This window comes from Dendrobates tinctorius, unplaced genomic scaffold, assembly GCF_039654945.1.
Source record: "Dendrobates tinctorius isolate UK_male_01 unplaced genomic scaffold, ASM3965494v1 ptg000003l, whole genome shotgun sequence".
Lineage (NCBI taxonomy): Eukaryota > Metazoa > Chordata > Amphibia > Anura > Dendrobatidae > Dendrobates > Dendrobates tinctorius.
This window is the reverse complement of record NW_027361671.1, coordinates 2,412,233-2,439,341: the sequence shown is the minus strand read 5'-3', so window position 1 is coordinate 2,439,341 and position 27,109 is coordinate 2,412,233. Positions and strand designations below refer to the sequence as shown.

The 27,109-nt window shown below is 42.0% G+C and overlaps 1 protein-coding gene across 2 annotated transcripts in view; it reads right to left on the bottom strand.

Annotated features, from left to right (window-relative positions):
• The window catches only part of RASGRF2 (Ras protein specific guanine nucleotide releasing factor 2), a 469,786-nt gene that overhangs the window by 323,105 nt on the left and 119,572 nt on the right, over window positions 1-27,109 (bottom strand). The window contains exon 1 of one of the 2 annotated variants that reach the window (XM_073581523.1): window positions 7,987-8,067. The exons of the other annotated variant lie outside the window; for it this stretch is intronic. The gene's annotated coding sequence lies outside the window, so the exon portion shown is untranslated. Of the gene's footprint in view, window positions 1-7,986; window positions 8,068-27,109 lie in introns of those variants that run through there. 2 annotated transcript variants of the gene reach the window in all.

Sequence of the window (27,109 nt, the reverse complement as noted above, 5' to 3'; positions counted from 1 at the left end):
GGAATGTGTGAGGAAACCGGAGTACCCGGAGGAAACCCACGCAAACACAGGGAGAATATACAAATTCCTTGCAGATGTTGTCATGGGTGGGAGTCGAACCCAGGACTCCAGCACTGCAAGGCTGCAGTGCTATCCACTGAGCCAATGTGCTGCCCATAACTTCTCACTGCATATACACATTATATGCAATTAATATATTATACTATACGTTTATCTATGCATATTACATGTGTCCGCAACTGTGTTTATAGAATATATATATATATATTCTCACTGGGTGTCAGAAGATTTCTCACAGCTGACTCACAGCACTCAATGCCAAGAGCGGTCTCACACAGCTCCCGGCACTTTAACCCCCCAAATGCTACATGATGAAGCAAGTTTGTCAGTGCAGTGTTGACAGCTTGCATAGCATAAGGATGATCCTGCATTCGTACAAGCGATCAGTCTGCAAAAAATCAAAGTCCCATAGTGGGACAAAGTAAAAAAGTGAAAAGGAAAAAAAAAAGTTAAAAATTTTTAAAAATAATCAAAAGATAATTAAAAAATAAATATATTTTACCCGTAAATGCAAATTTTTATGAAAAAAAAATATAACACTAAAAGGGACACATATTTGGTATCACCGTGTCCGGAACGACCAGACTTATAAAACGGTCCTGCTATTTAACCCAACACCGTAATAAAAAAATTAAAAACAAGGCAAAAAAACAATGCTTTATCATACTGCTGAACAAAATTGGAATAAAACGTGATCAAAAATACAAATATAAATAAACATGGTACCGCTGAAAACGTCATCTTGTCCTGCAAAAAAATGAGCCACCATAAAGCTCCATCCGAGGATAAATAAAAGAAAGTTACATTTCTTGGAATAAAGAGATACAAAAATAATTATTTTTTCTATAAAATAGTTCTTATTGTGGAAAAGTGCCAAAACATAAAAAAAATTATATAAATGAGGCATCATCGCTGTAATCGTACTAACCTGAAGTAAGAATAAAGATGCCATATTAATTTTACCACAAGCGGAAAGACAAAAAAAAATCCTGAATTGCTGATTTTTGTTCATTCTGCCAAATCGGAATAGAAAGCGAACAAAAAAGGTCATGCACCCGATAACGATACCAATAAAAACGTCAACTTGTCCAGCAAAAAACATGCCCTCACATGACTGTCGGCTGAAATATGGAAAAATTATAGCTCCCAAAATATAGCGATGCAAAAACTAGTTTTTGCAACGAAAAAAGCATCTTTTAGTGTGTGACAGCAGCCAAATAGAAAAACCCCATATAAATCTGGTATCACTGTAATCATACCGACCAGAAGAATAAAGTTGCCTAATCACTTATACCGCACAAGAAACGGAGTAAAAAAATATATAAAACCAATTCTTCACCTGCTGTTGATTTTTTCATTCTGCCTCCCAAAGATCGCAGTAAGGCTCGGCACAAATTTATCCAAAGTTTTTGTGTAGATCTCTGAAATACGCAATTCAGACGGAACCCATGGCGGAAGATCCCCTATAATAAGGAAGATGGAGGCACTGTCGACACTGTCTAGCCTGTGATCCGGTGGTGTCCATCTTTTTAAGAGTGCATAAAAGTGCCGTCGGCCACAGTTTTGCGCACTTCTGAAAAAAAGGACATTGCTGAACAGAGGCAAGATGGAGTCCAGAGTAACTTTGCTGCCTCACTAGAGTGAATGGATCCCAAGGAGGTTTCAACTGAATCATGTTGCTCGGTGATATAGATGGAAAACTCTATATCAGTGTTCCCGAACTCCAGTCCTCAAGGCCCACCAACAGGTCATGTTTTCAGGATTTCCTTTGTATTGCACATATGATGCAATTACAACCTTGGCAGTAATTGCATCATATATAAGTAAATCCGGAAAACATGACCTGTTGGTGGCCTTGAGGACTGGAGTCGGGGAACACTGCTCTATATAAATGCTCAACGTAGAGCGCCGAATAAATGTGATCCCAAACGTTATGTAAAATGTTTTCAACAAAACCTTCAACTCAATCCACAAAAAAAGCAAGTCTCCATTCAGGTCAGTCATCTGTTAAATATGTGACTTCCCCGAAACTTTTAGTACAAAAGCTCTGGAAAAGTAAAATGGCTCCTCATCCTCCAACAGAAATGTATCAAATTCTGTGCTTTCAAATCCAAATACCCCCTTTCATTCTGAGCCCCACCCACAGTGTGCCTAAACCAAATATAGCGTCCACATGTTTTGCATTTCTGTGGCGATGAGCGCCCGCCTAAATTATGAGTGCGTCTCTCCAGTAGCATGAGCTGGGCATAACATACTGGCACTATAAGGTACTGGTCACTACAGCAGCAATTTTCACTGAGCAACATCCACTGCTGCTTGCGTCTGGAAAACACCCCTAGAATTAAAAACATCACTATACCTGTAAATAAATTCCCAAAGGAGTATAACTGCCAAAACGGGGACACTTGAGGGGGGATTCTGCTCTTCTAGCACTTAGGGGCTTTGTATATGGAGTCTGCAAACTATTCTAGGAAAATCTACACTACATGAGGCAAATAGTGCATTTTAGTGAAAAAAAATTTAATTTATTCTTTCTTCTAGCTCAGTGGTATAAAATTCTGTGAGGCACATGTGGTGTCAATATGATCACTACACCCCTAGATGAATTCATTAGGGGGTGTATTTGGTAAAATCAGATCACATATAGGGAGTTTCTGTTGTTCTGGCACCTCAGGGGCTTTGCCAGTGTGACATGGCACCCTCAAACCATTCCAGCAAAATTTGACCTCCAATATCGCATTTCTTCCCTTTTGAGCTTTGCCTTGTGCCTCAAAAGTAGTTTTCCCTCACATATGGGGTATCGGCCTACTCAGTAGAAATTACACAACAAATTTTATGGATAAATCTCTCGTTACCCTTGTGAAAATGAAAACAATTGGGGCTAAAAACATTTTTATGGGGAATAACATTTTTGTGGAAAAAAGTGAAATGTTCAATTTTTTTCCACATTCCAAACATTACTGTGAAGCATCTGGAGGGTTAATAAAGTTCTGGAATGTGGTCTTGAGGGGTTCAGTTTTTAGAATGGTGTCACTTTTGGGTATTTTCTGTCATATAGACCCATTAAAGTAATTTCAAGTAAATTTTGGTGGAAAAATGAGAAATCGCTGGTCAACTTTTACCCTTATAACTTCCTAAAAAAAAAAAAAAAATTGTGTTTCAAAAATTATACTGATCTAAAGTAGGCATGAGGAAAATGTTATTAACTATTTTGTGTGACATATCTCATATCTGATTTAAAGGCATAAGAATTATGAGAAAGTTTGAAAATTGAAACATTTTCCACATTTTTGCCAAATTTCCATTTTGTTACAAATAAACGCAACTTATATTGAAGAAATGTTACCACTATCATGAAGTTCAATATGTCACGAAAAAATATCTCAGAAGCAGTGGGATCCGTTGAGGCAATCCATAGTAATTCCTCAAAGTGACACTGGCCTGTTATTAACGTGCAAACCACTATGGGCGGGTTAATGGGTTAATTATATATAGTGTGTGTAATTATATAAATAGTGTGTATGTATAGTGTGTGTAATATACACACATACATGACCCCTACATAGCATAAGAAAGAAGGTTCTCTGGTTAGATGAGACCATAGTAGAACTTTTTGAGCTGAATGCAAAGTGCTATGTGTGGCATAAAACTAACACTGCACATCACTCTGAAAATACCATCCACACCATCAAACATGGTGGCATCATCTTGCTGTAAGGAAGCTTTTCTTCAGCAGGGACACGGAAGCTGGTTAGAGATGATGGGAAGCTGGATGGAACTAAGTACATGACAATCCTGGAGGAAAATCTGATAGAGACTGTAAAGATAGTTTGCAAAGAAGAATTGAGAAAAAAAAAAATCAGCCTCAAGATGTGCACCACTGGTAGACATCCACATCACAATTTTCAGATTTATATATTTTTAAAATATTTAGAAAACTAGGTATCATTTCATTTAAGCTTGTGGGTGTAACGAAAAGAAAAGAAAAGTGGAAAGGTTCCTGAGGTATGAATACTTTACATTAGACTGTAGGCAGAATAATAAAGAAACTTCTGCTTTGATTATAAACTTGGGACCACAGAATTACAAGCATAATGTTATTAGGGTGGATCTTTGCTCACTATGCATATAATTTAGGCTGAGTTCACAACTAGTAATGAGCGAACGTTTTCGGATAAATGTCTTAACTGAGCATGTTCGTGTGTTATCTGAGCATCTTGGCGTCCTAATATATTATTATGTTCACGTCCCTGTGGCTGCATGGTTTATGACTGTTAGACAGCATGAGCACATGCAGGGATTGTCTGTTTGCTAGGGAATCCCTATGTGTTCAGCTGCCTAACAGCCGCAAATCGTGCAGCCGCAGGGACTCGAACATAATATACGAGCACTCTCAGATGCTAGGAAAACACCCACGCATGTTCACTCATCACTACAACCAAAAGGGCAATGGTGAGAAGGAAAGGTCTGGAAGCAGGGACACCTAAATACCTGCCATTGCAGAAGAAAACAATACAGTAGCAGATACCAAAAATTTTGATATCGCATTATCAGAGTTTATTATTACCAGGAATTTCACCAAAAGCAGTGTGCCAGAGCCCATACACACATGTAATATGTAAGCAACCTGCTTGTTGTAGATAAGGATATAAGAATGAATTCTCTTACATTTGCCAATGTTCCGTATCCATGAACCTCATAGATGATCGCCATTAGGATCCAGCAAAGGCCAATAAGGGAACCTATGTACCTCAAAAGTCTGAGTAGCTGGAGTCAGGAAGGATGTGAAGGGTGTAGCGTGTTTGGATTCTCTGCCAGTTCACTGAAATGTTTTCACTGTGAGGTAATGGCACTTTCACACAATACGACTACTGGCAAATAACTTTTTTTACTTTTGATATTAAACCTGTTGCTTTCCTTTTGTTTTGCATGTATTATCTTTTTGTTTTTCAATGCTGTTTTAATACTCACACTTGTGTATGCATATGGGAAATACTGTATATTTTCAATAAGAGCCCCATATTTAGGGAGACGTGACATTTTTTGAGCGCTGCAACTAACCACACAATGTCTCTGGTCGGACCATGCAACATTTTTTTTGCTGCAGGATCCGCATTTTATAGTGCGCATGCCCGGAGGAATGAAGTCAGCCGGAAATTTAACCCTGAAATCATTTCTGTCGGACAGAAAAAATTCTCTCTCTCTCTCCTTCCCGGGCTGCGGTTCCTTTAAAATTCTTCATTCATCGGATCCGTCAAAAAAACGGTCCGGTGGCATCCGTTCACATCAGTTAGGGACGGATCTGCTTTCCGCCATTTTGGCGGATTTTAACTGACACAAAAGAACTGAAGTGTGAAACAGGCCTAAGGGACGATCTGACATTTACTGTCCTAGGCGGAACTATACAGTTGTCTGTTTCACTCTTAAAGGGAACCTGTCACCACTTTTGTCCTGGGTCAACTAAAACTATGACCTTAATCAGAAGCCTGTGCAGCAGTTCATCAATGGTTATATAACCCCCCCTTAAAACTTTTGACGTTCTACCGCGCTGTATGTCAATCCTGTCGGTCCAGTCCGATGGGCGTGGTTTCTGCGGTCTCCATCCTCTAGCTCTAATTGACATGGATGAAGTCTTCTGCATCATTCAGACAGTCGGGCACCTGCACACTATTCTCTTTCCTATTGCGTAAAGATATGCCTGGGCCTATTCATCACAGGAGGGCCTGTCGCTGCTGCTGGGCCAAGAGAGCAAAGCACGCTGACTCAGCCCACAAAACACGTCCTGGCTCCAGCACACATCTGTATGTAAGCCTTCATAGCACGCGCCGAGCACTGTGGTACCTGGGAATATTTCAGGGGCCGGACTAAAGGAAATTGCGGGCTGTTTATGGAGGTTCCCTGCCCCTGCTTTATAGCAATATGATGGTTCTGGTGCCTGTTTGCAGAAAATAAATGGTTGACAGGAATCGAAAAGGAACAATGACTTTATGCTGGCTAAAATTGTGGAAATTGTTGTAGCAACAAAAGTTTAAGGCCTTGAACAGGACAACAGGCTCTATATGTGCAATATATCAAGACAGCAGGAGGTATGATTTATCCTAAAGAGTGATTATGTTTAACATGTGGCAATGGAATAGACGTGATATTACTTGACATGTGTCCCTTTTCAAGTGTACCTGTCATTTCATGTGATTTTTCAGGATAAGCTGTCTTCTTGAAGGTGTCATCAATAACGTCTCAGATACTTTATTCATACTAACAGTGATCTAGTCCTCTGCAAAATCAGGAAAAAAAATCCAAGGTGGATGTTATAATACCAATGTACAATCATTACTTTTTTGATTGGTATTTTTGATGAGAAGAGGCCTATGTACAGGCCTAGGTGTAGCTTTGACAGCTAGACTCGGTTAAACCTAGCTTCATGGCTTCTAACCAAGCCATGAAAACTAGGCCAAATACATTTTGAAAGGTCTATCGGGCGATCTAGAGACCCGACTGACAAACATGGTGTCTCAAAACTATTAAAAGGGAACCTGTCACGTTATAGACGCAGTCCTATCTATGGACAGCTTGGTACAGTGAATGGTATTGTACAGTATAGAGAAGGAAAGTCTGAGTTTAATAATATATAGGTTTGTCTGAAAAGATTTAGTATAACTTGTATTTTATTAATAGAAATCCTGAGCGTTTGTGAGCATGAGTCCAGTGGGCGGTCCTACTAGTGACTGACAGCTATGTTTGCATATATAGTCACACAGGTAAGATTGTCAATCAATAAATAGCCCCGCTCACTGGACTTGTATACATAGAAACACCAGGGATTTCAATAAATAAAAAGGCAAAACTTACTAAAACATATCCAACAGAAATGTCTATCAATCTAATCCGCTTCTTCTGCTGTATCACATTCTGCCTGCAGATTCGATACCATTTTCAACATTACAGGGCCCTTTTTTTAAGTTTTTGCTCCATTCAGTGGAGTTTGAATGAAATAAAGGGTGGTGTTCTTTCCTTTTCAACCCACTTAAAAAAAAATCATAATTCCCCATCAAAATGACTTGTGTGACCTTGGGCAGGACCCCCTATAGGAAACACATAATTGGGTCGATGAATAAGTTGGCTTGGAGTTGTCTGCATTATGGAGCGATGGATGTTGTCTGCTATATTCTCATCATTAGTGTAATGGTGAGGGTCTTTAAACCTCTGACCTATAGCTTAATAGTGTGTGCTATAATCAGCTTTCACTTTATATCTGAAAGCATTTTATTGTTTTTGTCTTGTATTGCGGTAATCCTTTATGCCATGTGCGATGATGACTTCCAGCTTTGTCACGGGCTATCACACAGGATTTTTTTATCTATTACTTTAGTAGACTACAAATAAATAACCAGTTAGAACCCGTCATCAGATTGTGAGCAGCAGCACTCTGCCACTGCAAACGCTGCATAAATCACCAGTGACATTATTTCCAGCCTGTCTCTAAATGAAATGAATGACATGCCGTACTGGCTAAATTCTACATCGGAGGCTTAAGGCTTCCAGGCTGAATCAATACTAATCAGGATATCCTGTATTTGATGCAGGCTTAACTTGCACAGCGTTTTAAAGTGGTGATTTGTAAGTGTGAGTGGTTCACAGTGACATTGTAATAGAGGAACAATACAGATTGATAATCATTGGGTACCTAGCGCATAAAGACAATAGAAAGCATAAACCATGTGGAACAATGCAAAGGAATACAAATCCAATATACATATTTCTAAAAATGAAGCGTAATATCAACACATGACGTCAAAGACCTCTATCATTCATCTTTGTAGCATATATAATGGTATTTAACTATTTCCAGCAACTTCACTGAATGTGTCCAACCTCTATCATTCATCTTTGCAGCATATATAATGGTATATAGTTATTTCAACTCACCCTGCTTGTCCCCTTATGCTATTGAGGTCAAGTAACTTTTCTAAGTGGTTTATGATCCATGTAGGCCTGGACACTTGTTTATCTGCTAAATACATTTATTGTGTCCTGCTGTCCTAACTTAGTTTGATTGATTGCTAATGAGTAAGGAGAGAAAAAAAAAAAAAAAGGAAGATCTTAGGCTGTGTGCACACGCTGCGGATTTTGCTGCGGTTCCGCAGCGGTTTTGGCCGCTGCGGACCCGCAGCAGTTTTTGCTGCGGTGTACAGTACCATGATTCCCTATGGGAATCAAAAACCGCAGTGCAGACGGTGCGGAATTTTCCACGCGGATTATCTGCGGTTTTCAATCCGCAGAAAGAATTGACATGTCAATTCTTTCTGCGGATTCTCCTGCGGTTTGCCATCTCCTCCATTGAGGAGATGAAAAACCGCAGGGCAAAACCGCAGAGCAATCCGCAGGTAAAACCGCAGGTCTTTTGACCTGCGGTTTCACCTGCGGATTTTACAAAATCCGCGCGGATGAATCCGCACATAATCCGCAGCGTGTGCACACAGCCTTAGAAGTGGCCTTCTATAAATTCAGCGCTAGCCTGGGGAAGGCATTTATGCAGGGGTGGCATTTATGTACATGTATCAAAGTACGCTGTCAGTTATAACATGGCAGTTAGACAGGTAAGACAAATAAATAAATCTCTTCCCTGTACATATGGGCAACCGCAAATATTTACCATATGCATTTGTCTAATTTATATCCTGGCCACTGCATTTACACACATCCACCGCCCTGGTATTAACTCTCTACACTCCGTCCATATTGGCCCCTCACTCCTTTCCTCTCCTATGTATAGCACTCACGCTCTTTTCACATTGCTACACAGCACAGATCCATTCAGTCCCACCATTCAACATCAGAGACGCTCTCACAAATCACTTAACCATCTGCTCACTCTTTCTATCCTCCTCCTAGTCACAGGAGACATTGCTCCCAACCCTGGTTCCCCATGTTATAGAAAGTCAAACCCCCCAACTGGTACACTCAGAAACCCCTCTAATCTTATTAATATTCCCTGCATGCCATCTGTCTCTCTTAATTGTGCACTTTAGAATTCTCGCTCAGTGTGTAACAAACTCTCCTTCACTCATGACTTTTTCCTTTCTAATTCTCTTAACCTCCTGGCTCTTACTGAAACCTGGCTCCAGCAGTCAGATACTACCGCTGCTGCTGCTCTTTCATACGGGGGGCTACACTTCTCTCATATCCCAAGATCAGACAATAGAGCAGGTGGAGGCGTTGGTCTGCTCCTATCACCAAAATGTACCTTTCAGGTTATCCCTCAAGTACCCTCACTTGTCTTTCCTTCTTTTGAGGTCCATGCTGTCAGACTCTACACCCCCTTCTCCATGCGAGTGGTGGTGGTATATCGTCCTCCCGGCCCCTCCCATCAGTTCCTGGATCATTTTGCCACCTGGCTTCCACATTTTCTCTCCTGTGACATCCCTACCCTCATCACGGGCGATTTCAACATCCCCATTGCTCTTCCCCTCTCCCCATCTGCTACTCACCTTTTATCTCTAACCTCCTCATTTGGCCTTTTGCAGCTTATTAATTCTCCAACACATGAAGACGGAAACTCCCTCGACTTGGTCTTCTCTCGGCTTTGTGCAGTGGATGATTTTGCAAACCCCCCTCTCCCGCTAGCTGACCACAACCTGCTTTCATTCTCTATCAAGAACTGCCAGGCTGCTCAGGTCACCCCCACTGTCCATATTTATAGAAACATACAGGCCATTAACACACAGAAACTTATGAAGAACTTGCAGTCTTCATTGGCCCCTATCTCCCCCCTTTCATGTCCTGATTCTGCATTGAAGCATTACAATGAAACACTTCAAAGTGCCCTGGATGAATTTGCTCCTCCTATACATAGAACACCACAACACAGACGGCGACAACCCTGGCACACCCTGCAAACACGTTTCCTGCAGCGGTGCTCCAGGTGCGGCGAACGTCTGTGGAGAAAATCCAACCTACCCAAAGATTTCATCCATTATAAGTTTATGCCTCGAACATACAACACTGCCCTTCATCTCTCAAAACAAACCTATTTCAATACCCTCATCCCTTCACTGTCCAATAACCCTAAACGTCTCTGACACTTTTCATTCTCTACTCAACCCAAGAGTACAGGCCCCAACCACGGAGCTTCGAGCTGACGATCTAGCCAATTACTTCAAAGAAAAAAATTGACCAGATCAGACAGGAAATTATCTCCCTATCACCTCATACCATGCACTGTCCTCCCTCCCCCACTGCATCTAACTCACTCTCTGATGTTGAGGCAGTCACAGAATAAGTAAGCAGGCTCCTTGCATCTTCTCGCCTAACCACTTGCACCAGTGACCCATTTCCGTCACATCTACTCCAGCCACTTTCCCCTGCTGTCACCCCTCACCTAACTAAAATATTTAACTTCTCTCTCTTCTGGTATCTTTCCCTCCTCATTTAAGCATGCCATCATACATCCACTACTTAAAAACCATCCCTCAACCAAAACTGTGCCTCTAACTATAGACCTGTTTCTAATCTTCCTTTCATCTCTAAACTCCAGGAACGCCTGGTCCACTCCCGACTTATCCGCTATCTCTCAGAAAACTATCTTCTCGGCCCTCTCCAATCCGGTTTCCACTCTTTACACTCTTCTGAAACTGCCCTAACTAAAGTCTCTAATGATCTACTAACAGCTAAATCAAATGGTCATTACTCCATGCTAATTCTCTTGGATCTCTCTGCCGCATTCGACACTGTGGATCATCAGCTCCTCCTCACTATGCTCCATTCCATTGGCCTCAAGGACACCGTTCTCTCCTGGTTCTCCTCCTATCTCTCTGACCGCTCCTTTACTGTATCTTTTGCTGGCTCCTCCACCTCTCATCTTCCCCTTACTGTTGGGGTTCCTCAAGGATCAGTCCTAGGCCCCCTCCTCTTCTCTTTGTATACTGCCCCTATTGGTCAAACAATCAGTAGACTTGGTTTTCAGTACCATCTCTATGCTGACGACACCCAATTATACGCTTCTTCTCCACGCCTTTCTAGAAAACACCGGCAATTGTCTAAACGCTGTGTCTAACATCATGTCCTCACTATATCTGAAACTGAACCTGTCAAAGACTGAACTCCTTGTGTTTCCTCCCGCTACTAATGTACCTATACCCGACATTGCCATTTCCGTGTGTGGTTCTACTATTACTCCCCAGCAACATGCCCAGTGTCTTGAGGTCATACTTGACTCCGAGCTTTCCTTTGTCCCCCACATTCGATCACTGGCTCGCTCTTTTTATCTGCACCTCAAAAACATTTCTAGAATTCGACCTTTTCTTACTTTTGACTCTGCAAAAACTCTGACTGTTTCTCTTATTCATTCTCGTCTCGACTATTGTAACTCCCTTCTAATCGGTCTCCCTCTTACCAAACTCTCCCCCCTCCAATCTGTCTTGAATGCTGCTGCCAGGATCATATTCCTCGCCAATCGTTACACCGATGCCTCTACCTTGTGCCAGTCTTTACACTGGCTACCCATCCACTCCAGAATCCAGTACAAACTTATTACCCTCACCCACAAAGCTCTTCATGGCTCAGCACCAGCCTACATCTCCTCCCTTGTTTCAGTATACCATCCTACCTGCGCCCTCCATTCTGCTGATGACCTGAGGTTAGCATCCTCAATAATCAGAACCTCCCACTCCCGTCTTCAAGACTATACACGTGCTGCGCCAATTCTTTGGAATGCACGTCCCAGGTCAATACGATTAGTCCCCAATCACCACAATTTTAGGCGTGCCCTGAAAACTCATTTATTAAGACTGGCCTACCGCCTCAACACATTAACCTAATCTATCCCTATGTGGCACAGCCAAAAGTTTTTTACCATAACCAGGTTCCCCGCATCATGTTCCTACATGCTTTATGCATCCATTAGCCCTCTGCATCTGAACTGTTACAAACTTAACATTATGGCTGGTCCATACAATCAGGGCAACTGTTACCACCCACCTTTCGTGTCTCCCCTTTTTTCCTCATAGATTGTAAGCTTGCGAGCAGGGCCCTCATTCCTCTTGGTATCTGTTATGATCTATGCGATTATTGTTATGCTGTAATGTCTATTGTCTGTACAAGTCCCCTCTGAAATGTAAAGTGCTGCGGAATATGTCGGCGCTATAGAAATAAAATTTATCATTATTATTATTAAAGACAAGATGATTGCCATAAATATTAAAGGAGTTGTCCAGGATTTCAGATAATGATAGGTCTTCAGCATATATCCATGAGGGTCTGACATCCTTCACCCCCCACCGATTGTCTCTCTTGGCTGGATGAATACAGAGCAGAGAGTGGTGTTCAATGCGTAATTAGAAGTGATCACACCATAGGAAATAATTACTTAGTCTTTTCTTAATGATATGGGCAACCAAAGAAAGAAAAAAAGTGTGCCTGGAGGAAAATGCAACAATATCTTAGTAAAATTTAAGTTTTAATCAATAAATTAAAAAGAAATAAATATACAAAGCAATAAACAATTAATAATATAGTATAAGCAGGCACAGATGACAAAAGAAAATTGGTGGGTGAGCTAATCGGAAAAAAGTTTATCAACGGTATTTAAAAGTGAATAAACCTATACAAAAATATATCAGCTACAGAGTAAAGTGAGAATCTCCCACATCAAATGGCTAATCATTTATTGCCTATGGGTTCAGGGCAGCAGCATAATAAACAGTTTGTGCTGATATAACAATTGTCTATACACCTCTTGTCCAGAACCACTTCAGTTATATAAGTATATAATACTGTATGGAAAGGTACCAGTAGGGGATTATATATAATATACAAACAAAATCAAAAGTACATAAGATCAGCTCACCCACCAACAGACATGACATGTGTATCACCACAGCGTCATCAAGGGGATGTATACAGCGTATAGAATGGTATTCAATATGTAATTAGAAGAGATCGCACCATAGGAAAGAATTTATCATTTTGTCTTTTCTTAAGGAAAGACCCAGGATTAAATGGTTGCCAGTGTGGAAATGTGAATTGCCACTTGTTAACATGGGCTAAAAGGGTAGCTCACTCTCACACTTGTGATAGAAGGTAAGGGTTTGAGATGCCTAGTTTTGCTGGGATTAGCTTAGTTACTCACCGATAACGGTGTTTCTCGGAACCCATGACAGCACCACGGAGCGAAGGGATCCGCCCTTCATGGACAGGAACCTACAGATAAAAAGGGCGGCACCTCTCCTCCGCCTTCAGTTGGCTACAGAGCATCAGAGGGTCTCCATGTTAGTTAGACAACAGAAATATATACACAGCATTATAATATTGCTTATTTATCAGAAACACCGTGCCTAAACGGAAACACTCTACGAAAAGTAAAACGTGCTCACCACACTCGTGAAGGGGAGGGGAATAAGCGGGTGCTGTCATGGGTTCCGAGAAACACCGTTATCGGTGAGTAACTAAGCTATTCTCTCTCACCCATGACAGCACCACGGAGAGAATTACAAAGATTGGTAGCTTAGGGAGAGACCACCGCCTGAAGGACCCTTCTCCCGAAGGTCAGGTCAGACGTAGAGGCTAGATCTAATCGATAGTGCCTGAAAAAGGTCGAAGGTGATGACCAGGTAGCCGCCTTACAGATTTGTTCTATCGATACCACAGATCTTTCAGCCCAGGAGGTCGCCATCGCTCTTGTGGAATGGGCTCTCAACCCTTCCGGGATGGTATTTCCACTGGATGAATATGCCAGGGTAATCGCATCCCTAATTCACCTTGCCAGGGTACTCTTAGATGCTTTGAGTCCCTTCCGAGGTCACTGGAAACACACAAAGAGAGAACCTTCCTTCCTATATTTTTTGGTGGCCTCTAGATATTGTACTAGGCACCTCTTCACATCTAAGGTGTGGAATTTTTCTTCCCCCTTATTTTTAGGATTTGGGCAGAAGGAAGGAAGCACTACTTCTTGGGACCTATGAAAATGTGATGACACTTTAGGTAGATTAGCCGGGAAAGGTTTTAAAATGACTCTATCCTCTAGAATTTTTGTGAAAGGTGGCCCTGCTGATAAAGCTTGAATATCGATCACCCTGCGAGCTGATGTTAGTGCCACCAGAAGCACCGTTTTAAATGACAGGGTTCTAAGGGATGCCGAGTCAATGGGTTCGAACGGAGGGCCTGTCAGTGTGGACAGTACAAGATTCAGGTCCCATGACAAAATCCTTTGACTAGCTATTGGCCTGGATCTGGTTGCGGCCTTAATAAATCGTGCCACCCAAGGGTTACCCGCCAGATCATGGTAATAAAGAGCGCCTAAAGCTGCTACTTGGACCTTTAATGTGTCGACCGCCAGACCCTGTTCTAGGCCCCTTTGTAGAAAGTCTAGGATCTTATCGATCTGAACCTCGTCCTGAACCTTTACCCCAGAAGTGGCCTCTGAAAAAACTTTCTATTCCGAAAGGGCCTCTTAAACACTGCAGGCCCCAAATTTGGGAACCCGTTCTTCTTGTCCCCTGCTTTCTGTAGGATGTCATCTAACGTCTCCCCAAAAAGGAATTTCCATTCACAGGGGATTGAACACAATTTCATTTTTGTCTGTAGGTTCTCTGGCCAACTTTCGAGCCATAGTGTTCTTCGGGCTGCATTTGAGAGCGCTGCTGCTTTGGCCGATGAGTCCGCTAAGAAGGCAGCCGCTCCCCTTATTACTGGGATAGAATCTAGGATCTTATCCCTTGGCGTCCCTTCCCTTAGTTGCTTATCAAGTTGGTCCACCCATACCATTAGGGCTCTTGAGGTACATGTCGCCGCTATGGCTGGTCTGAGATTACCTCCTGCGGACTCCCATGCCCCTTTAAGAAAGTTATCTGCCTTTTTATCTAAGGGATCCCTGAGGGTGCCCATGTCCTCGAAGGGGAGAGCGAATTTTTTTGAGGCCTTTGCGACGGCTACGTTGAGCTTCGGGGCCTTATCCCAAGACGTGTACGCCTCTTCATCAAAGGGATATTTTCTTTTAAGGGAAGGGACAGGGGTGTTTTTCCTGTCCAGTTTGACCCATTCTTTTTTGATTAGCACCTGAACATTTTCATTTAGCGGGAACACTCTCCGCTTTTTCTGGCCTAGTCCCCCGAACATTATGTACTGGACTGTTTTATCAGGCCTAGGGTCCAACACCTCCACGGTAGAACTTACAGCTTTCACTAGTTTGTCTACCTCTTCTAGGGGAAAATAGTGATGCCCCCCTCCGTTTCCTCATCTGAGGATGAGGAGCCGGATTCTGAGATTTTAGAGGTGATTTCTCCCGACGTCGAAGAGTCCGACTGGGAAGTCACTATCGTATCTTTCTTTTTTGTTTTGTCCCTGTGCTTAAGGGATATAAGGGCACTCTGAACCTACGATTTGATCGCGGCTGCAGGTACCGATTTGGGAGATGGAGTCAGGTCCTGTACAGGCTGATCTCCTGGTGGCGATTTGCTGCGCTGCGTGGAGTGACTGCTGGAACCGCCATTGCTCCTGTCCCGTTCCTTTTGGCGATGATGGTGATGGTAGTACTGCTGATGCTTAAGCTGCTGCCTGGCTAGCTGCTCCTGTTGCTGGTCGCTATCCCCCATTGCTCAAGACCGCTTCCAGCTAGGAGTGTTTCCAGCCCCACCATTTTAAATTTCCTGGTGTGTGACGTCGCCGCTCCCATCCTGCACCGCGTCTGCCGGGGAGAGCGCTCCTGCGCATGCGCCGGTTCCCGGGACCCGGTTTCTATTTCCTGGGCAGCAGCCATTTTGGTACACCTCTGTATCATGGCGCTGCCCGCATGTTTTCCGGGTCCCCGCGAGCCCCGACCTCCTTTCCGGAGCGGCGGCTCCGACTTCTCCCCCCCGCTCACCTGGCAGCCCGAATCGGCCCCAGCGGTGGCGGCTTCGGGCACCACCCCCGCCGTGACAGGGGCCTCCCCGCTGCCATCTTTCGGACAGGTCGGCCCCGGATCCGTACTCCAGGAACACGCAGGTACCGCCGTCCTGTGGGTCACCCATCAGGGACAGGAACCCAACTGAAGGCGGAGGAAAGGTGCCGCCCTTTTTATCTGTAGGTTCCTGTCCCTGAAGGGCGGATCCCCTCTCTCCGTGGTGCTGTCATGGGTGAGAGAGAAAGAGCACTACATAAATAACAAGGTTACTATCTCATTTATATTGGACCACAGGAAAAGTAAAGACTTGAATTACAGAATAGAAAAAGTTGCTAGATGCATCTAGACATGATACAACACATGATGGGAAAATGGACGGTTTCACTTTTTTTGCAAAAGAAAAAGTAACTAAATAGTTTAGGATGCAATTGGCCCCCCCAAAAATTAAGATGAGAAGTTTTTTTTTTTAAACTTGCATTTAGCAACAACAATTTCCTAATGATTACATTATAAAACATGATTTATTACACATTTACTAAAAAAAAGCTATATAACACTGTGACAACGCTAAAACCTGCACTAATACAGCAAAAGTGTAAAAATTAATTTGTAGAAAATATACTGTACCTAAACATACATGTGTTATATTAGTGTTTGCAAATATTAAAGGGGTTGCAAGTCTGCAGTCTTGGGGTGCAAGCAGGCTCGGACTGGCCCATAGGGTAACAGACGAATCCCCCGGTGGGCCCCTGTGCAGATCTGGGCCCCCAACCCCACTGTATGAGAAGCACTTGGCATAATTCAATTGATTCTGTATAGAAAAAGGCAACATCTAATCATTCATTATTCAAACTACCCAGTTTATTATTATATAGAGATATAGGTAAATTTGTGAACGAGGGTAGTGTCATATTTGTATGCAAGTGGGACACTGGGTGCAAGTCTGCAGTCTCTCTGCGCCACTCTATGACTGCAGACTTGTAAATCCTCACTGTGCTCTGTGTGCTGTGACGATTCTCCGGTACTGGCGCTGAGAGCGGATGATCTTGTCACTGCAAATGTGCGATATGCATACTTCTGGTCACATTCTGAATAGACGTGTCCGACCTTGCTCAATACGTTTGCTTTGAACAAGGCCGCTCACATCTAGTCAGAATGTGGCCGGAGGTATACACACTGCATATGTACGGTCGTGCTCCCAGTGCCAGCAGCAGAGAATCCTTATAGCACAGGTGAGGGTGAGAGCGCGGTGAGGATTCACAAGTCGTGCAGTGACTTGTACCCCCTTTGAAGAACATATATACAGTAATGATCATTTAGTCTACTGGGGTCCTTGCACTCAAAGGACTACATTATGTCATGGTTTGAACAGGGTTCTTACCCTGCACTCACAGGGTTAAGTGTTCGTGGCCTCTTTCTCGATCTGGGAGGGGTATTTATACTCCCTCTTTATCAGGGTTCTCTGTCAGCTATACTGTTGTTCTGGTGTGTCTGACCCCTGGTGTGCATGTATTCTGCGTTGCTTGTTTGCTTCCCGTGTATGACCCGGCCTGTTCCCTCACTCTGTACTCAGTCTCTCGCTTTGGTACTATTGTCTTCTCCGGTTCGGACCTCCTGGCTTGGCTATCGTTAATCCGTTACAGTTTGTCCCTATTGTACCGTCTATTGCCCATTCTGGTTTTCTGACCTATTGCTACGTCCTGACTATCCATTCTGTCTAACCCTTTGGTACTGTACTGCTATCTTGTGCTTTGACCCTGGCTTCATCTGGTTTCTGTCTCTGTCTATGCCCCTTGGTAACATTGTCCTGTAGTTACCTTTCTAGGAGTTTTCCTGGAGCTCCTAGAGCAGTGGAGCTTAGGCCACGCCCCCAGCAGTCATGTGCTTCAGGTCCTGATACTCTGAAGCACGCATCGTCACCGCTGCTGCCCTGCTCCACAGGTATCTTTGAGCACTGTCTTTGTACTCAGGACACCCGCACTGGCTCAGTGAGCAAGTGCAGTGCGGGGCTCCTGACACATTAGTGGTGAGCATTGATGTACACAGATAATGGGAGCAGCACAGTTCTGTACACTGCGTATTGTCTGGTGTTTCAACTTAACTGCCATTGAATTGAATGAGGCTTACCTTTTGTCTTCTGCGGCACAGTGTTTTTGGCTAGCCTGTCACATTTACTTGAAGCAGTAGGGTGGAAATCCCCAAAATGTGATTGCATTTTGGAAACCACAACTTTGAAGGATTTGAATAAGGGATAAAATAAAGTATTTCAAATTCACAGGAATTTTTAGCATTGAGGCATGGAAATGAAAAATATCTTTAAACTGTTTTCCAATATGTAGTTGTAGCTCATTTTTAACAATGAAAAATTGGACAAAAACCCACATTACGTTTGAAGCAATGTGTGGTTGTAATCTTGCTTTTGAGCATACAGCAGCACCCATAAAGGAAGAACGACCATCTCCTTTTGGAATGCAGATTTTGCTGTAATTGTTTTCAGGTACCATGTTGCAATTGAAGAGCTCTTGAGGCACCAGAACGATGGAAACCCCAAATGATTGTACAGTAGAGGTTGTGTCCTTACATATGCCGCTGCAGATCCCAATATGTTGTGCCTAGTTTGTGCCATGTTGAAATGACTGCTCCTATTATGTTGTGTCCCTGGTTTTAGAAACACTCTATGTGACCCTAACATTTTTGTAGACCTACAACAGGACTGCACAGGTGAGGCCTCATTTACCAACTTTGTAATTCTTCACTTGACAGTTGTGAAAGGATAGTGACCTCTTCAACTTTGCAATGCTCCAGATACTTGATCACCTTCTCAGGGTGGTTTTGCATCATAGAACCTGGTGATAGGTGACTGATTGAACAGTAAAATACAAAAATTATCAAGATTTGAGAGTCCTCAGTGGTTGATACTAGGGACAAGCGAGCATAATCGTAGGTATTCTGTACTCGGCGAGTAGTGAAGTACTCGGAACATAGCGAGTATTTCACTACTCACCTCGCACTACTTGAATCTCCCGCCCAGCATTTGCCAATCACAGTAATGCTGCAGCCTTCTTGGTTGTGGGTGGCATTACTATGATAGCCTATGATGCTGGGCGGCCAGCCAATGAGTCATCATAGCCTGGCTCTATCTAAGCCCTGCCGCCGCCATTTTCTGCACATTGCATGCAGAACACAGCTAGTGTAGGGAGAGTGTGAGCAGCTGCTAGGGAGAGTTGTGTTTTTTGTGCAAATCATCCAGAAATCCTCTGTAAAACCCAAAAGCTCTTTTCAGAGCTGAAAGTAGAAGGTAGTAGTGACAGTTTTCCCAGCTATTTTTAGGGTCTCATTTACCCCTGCAGGGCAGTTTATTTGTGCTGTTGCGGTGCTGTGTTCACATAGAATAGTACGCACGCGCGGTACTGCACAACTGACACGCAGCCAGCACCGCTGTCTTGTGTGGTGACTGGGATGCGAAATCTCACCTTAAACCTCAGGGCAATATTTTTGTGCTGCTGCAGTGTTGTTTATAAAACACAAAGCAGTACTAGGCTGTAGTGCTACCTTCCACAAAGCACTAACTGCTCCTTGTTCCCCAATATCTGCATCTGAACATCTGCAACTATGGCAGAAAAATCCAAAATTCCTAAAAAGGCTGTTGTGAACGGACGTGGATGTGGAGTTGTCATTGGTGCCCAACAAGGCACAGAGTCTGGGAGACCAAAGAAGGTTGATGCATCTAGGTTCCTGGTGAAATTTCCCGTTCTGGAACATAAACGGGTCTGGAAGCCAGAAGAACAAGAGCAGATACTGTCTTGGATGGCTGATAAGTCCTCTACGAAATGTTCTAGCAACACCCAATCGTCCATGACAAAGTCTACTGTCCATACAGAGAACGCTGGGTCATCCTATTCTCAATCTGTTCCTAGTTCATCACCCGGTCAGGAGTCACAGGAAACATTTGACCCCAACCGTGGTCATTCCAAGGATCTGTTTGATCCATTGGGCAGTGGCACAACAAGGACAGTAGTCCAAGCTTTATTATTATGAATCCCTTGTGATGATGATGATGGGTGGCTTCTTCCTGCGTTAACCATAACACAGCACCTAGGGCAGATCGATCTCCTTACACCACTTACACACTTAGCTGATCGCCTCCATCATCACTCGCTCTTACGGCACTTCTGATATATCACTGGCACTGCGTAAGTGGCGTATGAGTCCCGCTCTGCTGGCAAAAAACCACAGGACTTCAAATAGTGTTTGTACATTCTAGTGAAACAGTGGTGTAAAACCCCTCGTGCAGCCACTGACCAGGTGCCCCCATGTTATATACATTTGCTTACAGCATACATTTTTTTTTTAACATTTACACATTTTTTAGCCTTTTCCTCAGCCCCCAGACCGATTTCTAGGGTCCAGCAGACAATTACACGCTTTTTCCATTGACTATCATTGGACTCGCTAATCATACAGAATAACAGAGTATTACTGTATACTCAGTACAAGTATAGTGAGTCCGAATACTTCAGTACTCGCTCATCCCTAGTTGATACCTTTAAATGGCTAACTGAAAAGATGGTAATAAATTACAAGCTTTCGCGACTACTCAGGTCTCTTCATAAAGCATATAGACTAATACAAAATCTGAAAAGTCACATTTATACACAACAGGACACAGGAATAATGCAATAGATAAGACAAGTGACGTGAAGCAGAGCTATCATTATGGCAGAGGGATAAACAGTTGTGGACATAAATATTGGAACAGTTCATAGATAAGGAGGGTAAAGGTTTTATTGCCCTGTGTTTGGCGTCTGATCAGAGCTGTGATGCTCCCACAAGGTCTGAGGAGCACATTCCTTGGTTTTAGTTAGTTGTAAAATACGTGAATGTGTTCTCTAGACAAATCTGGACTGTAAGATTCAACTGTATGATTGACAAGAGTCTTCAGACGAGACTTTCATCACCTATCAAGAATCTTCTGCCTTAGAGAATGGGCAGCGAGTTTTGCACGACTTCAAAGTAAATTGTCTTTGAAGTCTAATAACACAGCTATGCCAACATTGTTTTGTGATGCTACGCAAACACACTTCATTGCTGGCCAGAAAGTCTTACTTTATTTTGCTTTCACAGATAAATCACATTTTTCTGCAAGATCATAAAGAGTTAATCAGGGGTCAAATTCCCTTTTGCAGAATGTGTAACAATGAAAAGTCCATCTCCGGCAAGTGAGAATGAAAGAAAAACTTCAATAAGCGCTGCTGGAGCTGCAGCTGTTTACAGAGTACAAATGTGCAATTTCCCATCGCCACCAGTGAGCAATTAAAGTTTTTCTTTTCCTTCTAGAGCTGGTTTGTAAGGAAAGTAAAATATCTGTTTTGCTGTTGTGGATGTATAGACATGACTTTTGTAAACAAGTAACCGCTGTGATGACCGGATGGCATCAATCCTTTTATGTTCAACCCTCGACTTTTAATGTGGGGTTTATTGCTATGTGCTGTAGATCTTGGCATGACCAAAATAATATTTAATGTGCAAACATCCATTAGAAATTCTATATGTATGAGTGTTTGTGTATAGATAACACAGGTCTAAAATAAATAGACCTGGTTAATGCTGCCCCGTAAGATGCTCCATAAATACCCCCCATATGCTGCTGTACAAGGGTTAATGCTGCCCCATAATATGCTCCATAAATACCCCCCATAATATGCTGCTGCACAAGGGTTTATGCTGGCCCAAGAAGATGCTCCATAAATACCCCATATGCTGCTGCACAAGGGTTAATGCTGCCCCGTAAGATGCTCCATAAATACCACCCATATGCTGCTGTACAAGGGTTAATGCTGCCCCATAAGATGCTCCATAAATACCCCCCCATAATATGCTGCTGCACAAGGGTTAATGCTGCCCCGTAAGATGCTCCATAAATACCCCCCATATGCTGCTGTAAGCGCATATTCATGAGTTTAATGAGTGGTACCACGTGACCGCTGAATGCAGGAAGACGACGACCGAGGGAGAAGCAGGGGCTGCAGAGACGTGCCAGGAGGGGAGAGTATGGTCTCTGACACCCCCACTCCCCCGCCGACCCCCGGTATATGACTCGCGTATAAGCCGAGAGGGGGACTTTCAGACCAAAAAAATGGGTTGAAAATCTCGGCTTATACGAGAGTATATACGGTATGTTATATAATATATATATATATATATATATATATATAAAAAAGAAAAGAAGCCAGCGCTGCTAAGGTTAGAACGCATAACATAAAGTGCATATGCACATAATATCTAACTGTATTCAAAATGAGATATTTGGCAAAAAAATTGATCAATTCAATTGAGCCACCCTGCTTTTTCTGGCTTCATGGGAGCGATCCAGAAATGCTCAGGTACGGATTGCACTTAAAGTGGTCTTGCTTTTAATGTATCTAGGAGGCCATATGGCACAGTGTTTATTAAAAACGTAGAGTAGGACCCCCCACATGAGATTGCCTTGGCGCGGCGGGATGGCTCAATTGAATTGATCAATTTTTTTGCCAAATATCTCATTTTGAATAGTTAGATATTATGTGCATATGCACTTTATGTTATGCGTTCTAACCTTAAGCAGTGCTGGCTTTTTTTCTTTTTTTGCATGTGGGTTTGTGGCTGACCACCACTTTTGCCGTGCGCGCTGGGTTATGTTCGCCATTTTTTCTGTGTTCACTGTGATGGATCTAGGCTGCTGTGCACACTCACAGCAGCCCCGCCCTGCCCCAAGCTTTATTTAATTGTGCACCTGTGTCTGAACCTGCATTGCCCTTCATCTATGTTTGCTGGTCGGGCAATGTGTGGAGGCTAAACCTGATATGTCTGCATTCAGAAGTGGTTGGCCTTCATCTGCACTTGCTTTTTCTGGCTTCATGGGAGCGATCCAGAAATGCTCAGGTACGGATTGCACTTAAAGTGGTCTTGCTTTTAATGTATCTAGGAGGCCGTAATGGCACAGTGTTTATTAAAAACGTAGAGTAGGACCCCCTACGTGAGATTGCCTTGGCGCGGCGGGGTGGCTTAATTGAATTGATCAATTTTTTTGCCAAATATCTCATTTTGAATACAGTTTGATATTATGTGCATATGCACTTTATGTTATGCGTTCTAACCTTAAGCAGCGCTGGCTTTTTTTCTTTTTAGATATATATATATATATATATATATATATATATAGTGGTGTAGTGAACCCTGTGACAGCTAGGAGGTGCTGTGTGGGCGTCTCAGGACATGCATACAGGTACGTCCATTATTGTAATGGAGAAAGGATGAACGGCATGATGGTAAATGACCAATATGTATCCCAGGGTGGGTGGCCCTGGGATGGAAGCTGGAACTGGTATTAATCAGCAGATATTCTGCTGATGGTTTCGGTTTACAATAGGGAAGCTTCCAGGTGGCTTGGTAAATGGGTGGGACCAGTCACCTACAAGCCCACCCAGGGGCGTGTGTCTGAACGCCCCTAGTAAAACCTGTATATGTGTGCGTGTGGCTGTGGGAAATTAGACCTGCAATGAGGTCATGAACCATGTGATCCATGACTCACTAGTTGGTGTGGGTATGGATCATATAATGTGCCTGAGGTCTGGTCACATGAGAGAGAGTGCATGGATCTGATTGGGCCATGTGGAAGGTCCCGGAAGGCCTAGGCGTTGGAAGGTGTGATGCCTTCCTGAGGAGCACATGCTGAGGCCAGGGACCTGGTGAGGCCTGTGTATATTGGCCTGTGTGTGTGGGCCAGTCCCCAGGAGGGAACGGACGTCCTGCATGAGGAGTAACGAAGAGGTAACCCCGGACAGGGTGAACTGTGTTTAGGTGAGACCCTGCGTGCTGGACATGGCACAGCCTGTGTGACCACAGGTATAACAGAGTGGAGCTCTGTCATGAACATTCTTCTGGTTTCAGCGTCGGACTGGAACACCTTGGGCCCACCAGAGAAAATCATTCTTGGGGCCCACTGTGTAGCTGCATAGAGTTAAATACCAGACCACCAATTGTGCGGTAAAGCACGCTAATATCCGGGTATAATATAAGGTTGTACATGTCTTAATTATGTAGCAGGAGTTGGGGTAGCCCCCTCATAGAATATAAAGCAGCCCCCTCATAGAATATAATGTAGACCCCTCATAGAATATAATGCAGCCATCTCATAGAATATAATACAACCATCTCATAGAATATAATACTGCCCCCCTCATAGGGTATAATGCACCCCCTCATAGGGTATAATGCACCCCCTCATAGGGTATAATACTGCCCCCCTCATAGGGAATAATGCACCCCCTCATAGGGTTTAATGCACCCCCTCATAGGGTATAATGCACCCCCTCATAGGGTATAATACTGCCCCCCTCATAGGGAATAATGCACCCCCTCATAGGGTATAATACTGCCCCCCTCATAGGGTATAATACTGCCCCCCTCATAGGGAATAATGCACCCCGTCATAGGGAATAATGCTGCCCTCCTCGTAGGGTATAATGCTGCCTCCTCATAGGGTATAATACTGCCCCCCTCATAGGGAATAATGCTGCCTCCTCATAGGGTATAATGCTGCCCCCTCATAGGGTATAATACTGCCCCCCTCATAGGGAATAATGCACCCCCTCATAGGGTATAATGCTGCCTCCTCATAGGGTATAATACTGCCCCCCTCATAGGGAATAATGCTGCCCTTCTCATAAGGTATAATGCTGCCTCCTCATAGGGTATAATGCTGCCCTCCTCATAGGGTATAATGCTGCCTCCTCATAGGGTATAATGCTGCCTCCTCATAGGGTATAATGCTGCCCCCTCATAGGGTATAATGCTGCCCCCTCATAGGGTATAATGCTGCCCCCCCTCATAGGGTATAATACTGCCCCCCTCATAGGGTATAATGCTGCCTCCTCATAGGGTATAATACTGCCTCCTCATAGGGAATAATGCTGCCTCCTCATAGGGTATAATACTGCCCCCCTCATAGGGAATAATGCACTCCCTCATAGGGTATAATGCTATATAGATATATAGATATAGAGTTAGATAGATATAGATAGAAAGATAGATGTAGAAATAGATAGATATAGAGATAGATAGTAGATAATGGATAGAAAGTAGATAATGGATAGATATAGATAGAAAGATTCATAGAGATAGATAGAGATAGATAGAGATAGATATAAAGATAGATATAGAAAGAAAGAAAGATAGATAGATAGATAGATAGATAGATAGATAGATCGATAGGTAGATAGATATAGAGATAGATAGAAAATAGATAATGGATAGATAGATAGATAGATATAGAGATACATAGCTATAGATAGAAAGATATAGAGAGATAGATATATAGATAGAGATAGATAATAGATAGAGATAGATAATAGATAGAGATAAACAGATATAATAATAATAATAATATAGACATATATAGATAGATATAGAGATAAATATATATAGATAGATGGCTATAAATAAAAATAGATATAGAGATATATATAGAGATAGATAGATAGATAGATAGATATAGAGATAGATATAGAGATAGATATAGAGACAGATAGATATAGAAAGATAGAAATAGAGATAGATATAGAGATAATAGCTAGATATAGAGATATCTATAGAGATAGACAAATATAGAGTTAGAAAGATAGATAGATAGATAGATAGATAGATAGATATAGAGATAGATAGAGATAGCTAGATAGATAGATGGATAGATAGATATAGATAATAGAGATAACAGATAGATGTAATAGATAGATATAGAGATAGATATAGAGATAGATGGATAGATCAATAGATAGATAGATAAAGAGAGAGAGAAAGAGATAGATAGATAATGAGATATAGAGATAGATATAGAGATATAGTGTTAGATAGAAAGATAGATATAGAGATAGATAGATATAGAGATAGATATGGATATAGAGATAACAGATAGATATAGAGATAGATAGATATAGAGATAGATAGATATAGAGATAGATAGATATAGAGATAATATATAGATAGATAGATAGATAGATATAGAGATAATATATAGATAGCTATAGATAGAGAGATATAGAGATAGATATAGAGAGAAACAGATATAGATATAGAGATAGATAGATATAGAGATAATAGATAGATATAGAGATAGATATAGATATAAAGATAGATAGAGATAGAGAGAGCGGTAGATAGAGAGAGAGATAGATATAGAGATAGATAGATAGATACAGAGATCGATAAATAGATAGAGAGATAGATATAGATATAGATAATAGATAGAGATAGATAGATAAAGATAGATAATAAATATAGAGATAACAGATAGATATAAAGATAGAGTAAGATAGAAAGATATAGAGATATGTAGATATAGATAATAGAGATAGCTAGATAGATAGACATAATAGATAGATATAGATATAGATAGATATAGAGATAGATAGATAGATAGATAGATAGATAGAGATAGATAGATATAGAGATAGATATAGAGATAGAAAGATAGATAGATATACAGAGAGATAGATATAGAGATAGAGATAAATAGATAGATAGATATAGAGAGAGATATAGAAATAGATATAGATATAGAGATAATAGATATATATAGAGATAGATATAGATATAGAGAGAGATAGATACAGAGAAAAGATATAGAGATAAATAGATAGAGAAAGATAGATATATAGATATAGAGATAGAAAGATAGATATAGAGATAGAGCGATAGATAGATATACAGAGAGATAGATATAGAGATAGATAGAGATGTATAGATAGATAGCTATAGAGAGAGATATAGAGATAGATATAGAGAGAAATAGATATAGATATAGAGATAGATATAGAGATAGATAGAGATAGATATATAGATATAGATATAAAGATAGATATAGAGATATAGAGATAGAGCGATAGATAGCGAGAGATATAGAGATAGATAGATACAGAGAAAAGATATAGAGATAGATAACGGATAGATAAATAGACAGATAGGTATAGAGATAGATAGATATAGATATTAGATAGAGATATATATAGATAAAGATAGATAGATATAGATGGTAGCTAGATAGATAATAAATATAAAGATAATAGATATAGAGATAGATAGAGTAAGATAGATAGATATAGAGATAGATAGACATAATAGATAGATATAGAGATA